This window comes from Pleurodeles waltl, chromosome 6 (assembly GCF_031143425.1).
Source record: "Pleurodeles waltl isolate 20211129_DDA chromosome 6, aPleWal1.hap1.20221129, whole genome shotgun sequence".
NCBI lineage: Eukaryota > Metazoa > Chordata > Amphibia > Caudata > Salamandridae > Pleurodeles > Pleurodeles waltl.
Genome location: NC_090445.1, coordinates 81,665,218 through 81,675,095, shown reverse-complemented (window position 1 = coordinate 81,675,095; position 9,878 = coordinate 81,665,218). Strand labels below are relative to the sequence as shown.

Sequence of the window (9,878 nt, the reverse complement as noted above, 5' to 3'; positions counted from 1 at the left end):
TGTGTGTGTAGCTTTAAGCCTCAGTGAAATATCTGAAAAAGGTGAGAGTTAATGTTAAACCCGAAAATGGAAAAGCCTTTAAAAAGCATCACGCCTAACGTGGGGTTCGAACCCACGACCCTGAGATAAAGAGTCTCATGCTCTACCGACTGAGCTAGCCAGGCTGCTGTGCCTATGATATTTCACACACCCTCTGTGTGTTCTTTGTGAGGAAGTAGTGTGTGGTTATCCCAGGAGGCCCCTTTGTTTCATTTTCTCTGCTGCTGACTCGACACAGGCACCTTTCTCTTTCTCCATCTCTCGCTCTACCCCAGTCTTATGTCCCCATCAGTCTCTCTGGAGCTCACTCTGGTACATACATGCATCTGTCCTCTCAACCTGTCTCTGGGCACATGCTTAAATGTCCAGTAGAGAAGAGTGTGAACTCTCCCTGTTTCGCGAGGTGGCAGTCAGCCTCCAGAGCCGTGTTCCAGAGGCTGCCGGAATGGCCGAGTGGTGTAAGGTGCTACATTTAAGAGCAGTATCTTCCCCAGTCCCGTGGTCAAATCCTGCTGCTGACATAAAGTCGTTTTCATACCTACTTTAATCATAACACCAGCGGGGATGAGACCTTAAACTCCTCTTTTTGAAAGGATGGGGGGGGGACAGAACGGAGCGGACTCCGAGCTCGCTGTAAGCGCGGGCGGCTCAGGCTAGGAAAGGGCGCAGGAAAGGCTCGGCCTAGGACCGCTGCCAGCGGCGCCTCCCAGGGCGGGAAGTGCTGCGTTGTGTGGAGTCCTGTGGGAATCGTGAGGCAAACTGCAGGATGTGTGTGTGTGTGTGTAGTTTTAAGCCTCAGCGAAATATCTGAAAAAGGTGAGAGTTAATGTTAAACCCGAAAATGGAGAAGCCTTTAAAAAGCATCACACCCAATGTGGGGTTCAAACCCACAACCCTGAGATTAAGAGTCTTATGCTCTACCGACTGAGCTAGCTGGGCTGCTGTGTCTATGACATTTCACACACCCTCTGTGTGTTCTTTGTGAGGAAGTAGTGTGTGGTTATCCCAGGAGGCCCCTTTGTTTCATTTTCTCTGCTGCTGACTCGACACAGGCACCTTTCTCTTCTCCATCTCTCGCTCTACCCCAGTCTTATGTCCCCATCAGTCTTTCTGGAGCTCACTCTGGTACATACATGCATCTGTCCTCTCAACCTGTCTCTGGGCACATGCTTAAATGTCCAGTAGAGAACAGTGTGAACTCTCCCTATTTCGCGAGGTGGCAGTCAGCCTCCAGGGTCTTGCTCCGGAGGCTGCCGGAATGACTGAGCGGTGTAAGGTGCCACATTCAAAAGCAGTATCTTCCCCAGTCCTGTGATCAAATCCCGCTGCAGACATAAAGTAGTTTTCATACCTACTTTAATCATAACACCAGTGGGAATGAGACCGCAAAACTCCTCTTTTTGAAAGGATGGGGGTGGACAGGACGTACCGGAGCGGTCTCCGAGCTTGCTGTAAGCACGGGCGGCTCAGGCTAGGAAAGGGCGCAGGAAAGGCTCGGCCTAGGACCGCTCCCAGTGGCGCCTCCCAGGGCGGGAAGTGCTGGGTTGTGTGGAGTCCTGTGGGATTCGTGAGGCAAACTGCAGGATGTGTGTGTGTGTAGTTTTAAGCCTCAGCAAAATATCTGAAAAACGTGAGAGTTAATGTTAAACCCGAAAATGGAAAAGCCTTTAAAAAGCATCACACCCAACGTGGGGCTTGAACCCACGACCCTGAGATTAAGAGTCTCATGCGCTACTGACTGAGATAGCCGGGCTACTGTGCCTGTCTTATCTCACACACCCTCTGTGTGTTCTTTGTGAGGCAGTAGTGTGTGGTTATCCCAGGAGGCCCCTTTGTTTCATTTTCTCTGCTGCTGACTCGACACAGGCACCTTTCTCTTTCTCCATCTCTCGCTCTACCCCAGTCTTATGTCCACATCAGTCTTTCTGGAGCTCACTCTGGTACATACATGCATCTGTCCTCTCAACCTGTCTCTGGGCACATGCTTAAATGTCCAGTAGAGAACAGTGTGAACTCTCCCTGTTTCGCGAGGTGGCAGTCAGCCTCCAGAGTCTTGTTCCGGAGGCTGCCGGAATGACTGAGCGGTGTAAGGTGCCACATTCAAGAGCAGTATCTTCCCCAGTCCTGTGATCAAATCCCCCTACCGACATAAAGTAGTTTTCATACCTATTTTAATCATAACACCAGCGGGGATGAGACCGTAAAACTCCTCTTTTTGAAAGATGGGGGTGGACAGGACGGACCGGAGCGGACTCAGAGCTCGCTGTAAGCATGGGCGGCTCAGGCTAGGAAAGGGCGCAGGAAAGGCTCAGCCTAGGACCGCTCCCAGCGGCGCCTCCCAGGGCGGGAAGTGCTGTGTTGTGTGGAGTCCTGTGGGAATCGTGAGGCAAACTGCAGGATGTGTGTGTGTGTAGCTTTAAGCCTCAGCGAAATATCTGAAAAAGGTGAGAGTTAATGTTAAACCCGAAAATGGAAAAGCCTTTAAAAAGCATCACGCCCAACGTGGGGTTCGAACCCACTACCCTGAGATTAAGAGTCTCATGCTCAACCGACTGAGCTAGCTGGGCTGCTGTGCCTATGACATTTCACACACCCTCTGTGTGTTCTTTGTGAGGAAGTAGTGTGTGGTTATCCCAGGAGGCCCCTTTGTTTCATTTTCTCTGCTGCTGACTCGACACAGGCACCTTTCTCTTTCTCCATCTCTCGCTCTCCCCAGTCTTATTTCCCCATCAGTCTCTCTGGAGCTCACTCTGGTACATACATGCATCTGTCCTCTCAACCTGTCTCTGGGCACATGCTTAAATGTCCAGTAGAGAAGAGTGTGAACTCTCCCTGTTTCGCGAGGTGGCAGTCAGCCTCCAGAGCCGTGTTGCAGAGGCTGCCGGAATGGCCGAGTGGTGTAAGGTGCTACATTTAAGAGCAGTATCTTCCCCAGTCCCGTGGTCAAATCCCGCTGCTGACCTAAAGTAGTTTTCATACCTACTTTAATCATAACACCAGCGGGGATGAGACCTTAAACTCCTCTTTTTGAAAGGATGGGGGGGGGACAGAACGGACCGGAGCGGTCTCCGAGCTCGCTGTAAGCGCGGGCGGCTCAGGCTAGGAAAGGGCGCAGGAAAGGCTCGGCCTAGGACCGCTCCCAGCGGCACCTCCCAGGGCGGGAAGTTCTGCGTTGTGTGGAGTCCTGTGGGAATTGTGAGGCAAACTGCAGTATGTGTGTGTGTGTGTAGTTTTAAGCCTCAGCAAAATATCTGAAAAAGGTGAGAGTTAATGTTATACCCGACAATGGAGAAGCCTTTAAAAAGCATCACGCCCAACGTGGGCTTGAACCCACGACCCTGAGATTAAGAGTCTCATGCTCTACCGACTGAGCTAGCCGGGCTACTGTACCTATGTTATTTCACACACCCTCTGTGTGTTCTTTGTGAGGAAGTAGTGTGTGGTTATCCTAGGAGGCCCCTTTGTTTCATTTTCTCTGCTGCTGACTCGACACAGGTACCTTTCTCTTTCACCATCTCTCGCTCTACCCCAGTCTTGTGTCCTCATCAGTCTCTCTGGAGCTCACTCTGGTACATACATGCATCTGTCCTTTCAACCTGTCTCTGGGCACATGCTTAAATGTCCAGTAGAGAAGAGTGTGAACTCTCCCTGTTTCGCGAGGTGGCAGTCAGCCTCGAGAGCCGTGTTCCGGAGGCTGCCGGAATGGCCGAGCGGTGTAAGGCGCCACATTCAAGAGCAGTATCTTGCCCAGTCCCGTGGTCAAATCCCGCTGCTGACATAAAGTAGTTTTCATACCTACTTTAATCATAACACCAGCGGGGATGAGACCTTAAACTCCTCTTTTTGAAAGGATGGGGGGGGACAGGACGGACCGGAGCGGACTCCGAGCTCGCTGTAAGCACGGGCGGCTCAGGCTAGGAAAGGGCGCAGGAAAGGCTCGGCCTAGGACCGCTCCCAGCGACACCTCCCAGGGCGGGAAGTGCTGCGTTGTGTGGAGTCCTGTGGGAATCGTGAGGCAAACTGCAGGATGTGTGTGTGTGTAGTTTTAAGCCTCAGCGAAATATCTGAAAAAGGTGAGAGTTAATGTTAAACCCGAAAATGGAGAAGCCTTTAAAAAGCATCACACCCAACGTGGGGCTTGAACCCACGACCCTCAGATTAAGAGTCTCATGCTCTACCGACTGAGCTAGCCGGGCTGCTGTGCCTATGTCATTTCACACACCCTCTGTGTGTTCTTTGTGAGGAAGTAGTGTGTGGTTATCCCAGGAGGCCCCTTTGTTTCATTTTCTCTGCTGCTGACTCGACACAGGCACCTTTCTCTTTCTCCATCTCTCGCTCTACCCCAGTCTTATGTCCTCATCAGTCTCTCTGTAGCTCACTCTGGTACATACATGCATCTGTCCTCTCAACCTGTCTCTGGGCACATACTTAAATGTCCAGTAGAGAACAGTGTGAACTCTCCCTGTTTCGCAAGGTGGCAGTCAGCCTCCAGAGCTGTTTTCTGGAGGCTGCCGGAATGGCTGAGCGGTGTAAGGTGCCACATTCAAAAGCAGTATCTTCCCCAGTCCTGTGATCAAATCCCGCTGCAGACATAAAGTAGTTTTCATACCTACTTTAATCATAACACCAGCCGGGATGAGACCGTAAAACTCCTCATTTTGAAAGGATGGGGGTGGACAGGACGGACCGGAGTGGACTCCGAGCTCGCTGTAAGCACGGGCGGCTCAGGCTAGAAAAGGGCGCAGGAAAGGCTCGGCCTAGGACCGCTCCCAGCGGCGCCTCCCAGGGCGGGAAGTGCTGCGTTGTGTGGAGTCCTGCGGGATTCGTGAGGCAAACTGCAGGATGTGTGTGTGTGTGTAGTTTTAAGCCTCAGTGAAATATCTGAAAAAGGAGAGAGTTAATGTTAAACCCGAAAATGGAGAAGCCTTTAAAAAGCATCACACCCAACATGGGGCTCAAACCCACGACCCTGAGATTAAGATTCTCATGCTCTACTGACTGAGCTAGCTAGGCTGCTGTTCCTGCGTCATTTCACACACCCTCTGTGTGTTCTTTGTGAGGAAGTAGTGTGTGGTTATGCAAGGAGGCCCCTTTGTTTCATTTTCTCTGCTGCTGACTCGACACAGGCACCTTTCTCTTTCTCCATCTCTCGCTCTACCCCAGTCTTATGTCCCCATCAGTCTCTTTGGAGCTCACTTTGGTACATACATGCATCTGTCCTCTCAACCTGTCTCTGGGCACATACTTAAATCGTCCAGTAGATAACAGTGTGAACTCTCCCTGTTTCGCGAGGTGGCAGTCAGCCTCCAGAGCCGTGTTCCGGAGGCTGCCGGAATGGCCGAGCGGTGTAAGGTGGCACATTTAAGAGCAGTATTTTCCCCAGTCCTGTGATCAAATCCCGCTGCTGACATAAAGTAGTTTTCATACCTACTTTAATCATAACACCAGCAGGGATGAGATCATAAACTCCTCTTTTTGAAAGGATGGGAGGGACAGGACGGACCGGAGCGGACTCCGAGCTCGCTGTAAGCACGGGCGGCTCAGGCTAGGAAAGGGCGCAGGAAAGGCTTGTCCTAGGACCGCTCCCAGCTGCGCCTCCCAGGGCGGGAAGTGCTGCATTGTGTGGTGTCCTGTGGGAATCGTGAGGCAAACTGCAGGATGTGTGTGTGTGTGTAGTTTTAAGCCTCAGCGAAATATCTGAAAAAGGTGAGAGTTAATGTTAAACCCGAAAATGGAGAAGCCTTTAAAAAAGCATCACGCCCTACGTGGGGCTCGAACCCACAACCCTGAGATTAAGAGTCTCATGCTCTACCAACTGAGCTAGCCGGGATGCTGTGCCTATGTCATTTCACACACCCTCTGTGTGTTCTTTGTGAGGAAGTAGTGTGTGGTTATCCCAGGAGGCCCCTTTGTTTCATTTTCTCTGCTGCTGACTCGACACAGGCACCTTTCTCTTTCTCCATCTCTCGCTCTACCCCAGTCTTATGTTCCCTTCAGTCTCTCTGGAGCTCACTCTGGTACATACATGCATCTGTCCTCTCAACCTGTCTCTGGGCACATACTTAAATGTCCAGAAGAAAAAAAATGTGAACTCTCCCTGTTTCACGAGGTGGCAGTCAGTCTCCAGAGCCGTGTTCTGGAGAATGCAGGAATGGCTGAGCGGTGTAAGGCGCCAAATTCAAGAGCAGTATTTTCCCCAGTCCTGTGTTCAAATCCTATTGCCGACATAAAGTAGTTTTCATACCTACTTTAATCATAACACCAGCGGGGATGAGACCTTAAACTCCTCTTTTTGAAAGGATGGGAAGGAGGGGGGGACAGGACGGACCGGAGCGGACTCCGAGCTCGCTGTAAGCACGGGCGGCTCAGGCTAGGAAAGGGCGCAGGAAAGGCTCGGCCTAGGACCACTCCCAGCGGCACCTCCCAGGGCAGGAAGTGCTGCGTTGTGTGGAGTCCTGTGGGAATCGTGAGGCAAACTGCAGAATGTGTGTGTGTGTAGTTTTAAGCCTCAGCAAAATATCTGAAAAAGGTGAGAGTTAATGTTAAACCCGAAAATGGAGAAGCCTTTAAAAATCATCACACCCAACGTTGGGCTCGAACCCACGACCCTGAGATTAAAAGTCTCATGCTCTACCGACTGAGCTAGCCAGGCTGCTGTGCCTATGTCATTTCACACACCCTCTGTGTTTTCTTTGTGAGGAAGTAGTGAGTGGTTATCCCAAGAGGCCCCTTTGTTTCATTTTCTCTGCTGCTGACCCGACACATGCACCTTTCTCTTTCTCCATCTCTCGCTCTACCCCAGTCTTATGTCCCCATCAGTCTCTCTGGAGCTCACTCTGGTACATACATGCATCTGTCCTCTCAACCTGTCTCTGGACACATACTTAAATATCCAGTAGAGAACAGTGTGAACGCTCCCTGTTTCGCGAGGTGGCAGTCAGCCTCCAGAGCGGTGTTCCGGAGGCTGCTGGAATGGCTGAGCGGTGTAAGGCGCCACATTCAAGAGCAGGATCTTCCCCAGTCCTGTGATCAAAGCCTGCTGCCGACATAAAGTAGTTTTCATACCTACTTTAATCATAACACCAACGGGGATGAGACCTTAAACTCCTCTTTTTGAAAGGATGGGGGGGGACAGGACGGACCGGAGCGGACTCCGAGCTCGCTGTAAGCACGGGTGGCTCAGGCTAGGAAAGGGCGCAGGAAAGGCTCGGCCTAGGACCGCTCCCAGCGGCGCCTCCCAGGGCGGGAAGTGCTGCGTTGTGTGGAGTCCTGTGGGAATCGTGAGGCAAACTGCAGGATGTGTGTGTGTGTAGTTTTAAGCCTCAGCTACATATCTGAAAAAGGTGAGAGTTAATGTTAAACCCGAAAATGGAGATGCCTTTAAAAAGCATCACACCCAACGTGGGGCTCAAACCCACGATCCTGATATTAAGAGTCTCATGCTCTACCGACTGAACTAGCCGGGCTGCTGTGCCTATGTCATTTCACACACCCTCTGTGTGTTCTTTGTGAGGAAGTAGTGTGTGGTTATCCCAGGAGGCCCCTTTGTTTCATTTTCTCTGCTGCTGACTCGACACAGGCAACTTTCTCTTTCTCCATCTCTCGCTCTACCCCAGTCTTATGTCCTCATCAGTCTCTCTGGAGCTTACTCTGGTACATACATGCATCTGTCCTCTCAACCTGTCTCTGGGCACATACTTAAATGTCCAGTAGAGAACAGTGTGAACTCTCCCTGTTTCGCGAGGTGGCAGTCAGCCTCCAGAGGCGTGTTCCAGAGGCTGCCGGAATGGCCGAGTGGTGTAAGGTGCCACATTCAAGAGCAGTATCTTCCACAGTCCCGTGATCAAATCCTGCTGCCGAAGTAAAGTAGTTTTCATACCTACTTTAATCATAACACCAGCGGGGATGAGACCTTAAACTCCTCTTTTTGAAAGGATGGGGGGGGGACAGGAGTGGACCGGAGCGGACTCCGAGCTCGCTGTTAGCACGGGCGGCTCAGGCTAGGAAAGGGCGCAGGAAAGGCTCGGCCTAGGACCGCTCCCAGCGGCGCCTCCCAGGGCGGGAAGTTCTGCTTTGTGTGGAGTCCTGTGGGAATCGTGAGGCAAACTGCAGGATGTGTGTGTGTGTAGTTTTAAGCCTCAGCGAAATATCTGAAAAAGGTGAGAGTTAATGTTCAACCCGAAAATGGAGAAGCCTTTAAAAATCATCACACACAACGTGGGGCTCGAACCCACGACACTGAGATTAAAAGTCTCATTCTCTACCGACTGAGTTAGCCGGGCTGTTGCTCCTATATCATTTCACACACCCTCTGTGTGTTCTTTGTGAGGAAGTAGTGTGTGGTTACCCCAGGAGGCCCCTTTGTTTCATTTTCTCTGCTGCTGATCCGACACAGGCACCTTTCTCTGTCTCCATCTCTCGCTCTACCCCAGTCTTATGTCCCCATCAGTCTCTTTGGAGCTCACTCTGGTACATACATGCATCTGTCCTCTCAACCTGTCTCTGGGCACATACTTAAATGTCCAGTAGAGAACAGTGTGAACTCTCCCTGTTTCGCAAGGTGGCAGACAGCCTCCAGAATCGTGTTCCGGAGGCTGCCGGAATGGCCGAGCAGTGTAAGGTGCCACATTCAAGAGCAGTATTTTCCCCAGTCCTGTGATCAAATCCCGCTGCCGACATAAAGTAGTTTTCATACCTACTTCAATCATAACACCAGCGGGGATGAGACGTTAAATTCCTCTTTTTGAAAGGATGGGGGGGGAGGGCAGGACGGACCGAAGCGGACTCCGAGCTCGCTGTAAGCACGGGCGGCTCAGGGTAGGAAAGGGCGCAGGAAAGGCTCGGCCTAGGACCGCTCCCAGTGGCGCCTCCCAGGGCGGGAAGTGCTGCGTTGTGTGGAGTCCTGTGGGAATCGTGAGGCAAACTGCAGGATGTGTGTGTGTGTAGTTTTAAGCCTCAGCGAAATATCTGAAAAAGGTGAGAGTTAATGTTAAACCCGAAAATGGAGAAGATTTTAAAAAGCATCATGCCCAACGTGGGGCTCGAACCCACGACCCTGGGATAAAGAGTATCATGCTGTACCGACTGAGCTAGCTAGGCTGCTATTCCTATGTCATTTCACACACCCTCTGTGTGTTCTTTGTGAGGAAGTAGTGTGTGGTTTTCCCAGGAGGCCCCTTTGTTTCATTTTCTCTGCTGCTGACTCGACACAGGCACCTTTCTCTTTCTCCATCTCTCGCTCTACCCCAGTCTTATATCCCCATCAGTCTCTCTGGAGCTCACTCTGGTACATACATGCATCTGTCCTCTCAACCTGTCTCTGGGCACATAATTAAATGTCCAGTAGAGAACAGTGTGAACTTTCCCTGTTTCGCGAGGTGGCAGTCAGCCTCCAGAGCCATGTTCAGGAGGCTGCCGGAATGGCCGAGCGGTGTAAGGCGGCACATTTAAGAGCAGTATTTTCTCCAGTCCCGTGATCAAATCCTGCTGCCGAAGTAAAGTAGTTATCATACCTACTTTAATCATAACACCAGCGGGGATGAGACTTTAAACTCCTCTTTTTGAAAGGATGGGGGGCAGACAGGACGGATCGGAGCGGACTCAGAGCTTGCTGTAAGCACGGGCGGCTCAGGCTAGGAAAGGGCGCAGGAAAGTCTCGGCCTAGGATCGCTCCTAGCGGCGCCTCCCAGGGCGGGAAGTGCTGCGTTGTGTGGAGTCCTGTGGGAATCGTGAGGCAAACTGCAGGATGTGTATGTGTGTAGTTTTAAGCCTCAGCAAAATATCTGAAAAAGGTGAGAGTTAATGTTAAACCCGAAAATTGAGAACCCTTTAAAAAGCGT

General features: G+C 51.4%; 2 non-coding genes across 2 annotated transcripts; both read right to left on the bottom strand.

The window, feature by feature from the left end:
• Positions 1 to 6,618: 6,618 nt before the first annotated feature.
• On the bottom strand, positions 6,619 to 6,691 carry TRNAK-UUU (transfer RNA lysine (anticodon UUU)). Its single transcript has one exon. It is a non-coding gene; the product is annotated as a tRNA-Lys (tRNA).
• Positions 6,692 to 8,248: 1,557 nt separating this feature from the next.
• TRNAK-UUU (transfer RNA lysine (anticodon UUU)) lies at positions 8,249 to 8,321 on the bottom strand. The gene has a single exon. It is a non-coding gene; the product is annotated as a tRNA-Lys (tRNA).
• Positions 8,322 to 9,878: the final 1,557 nt, after the last annotated feature.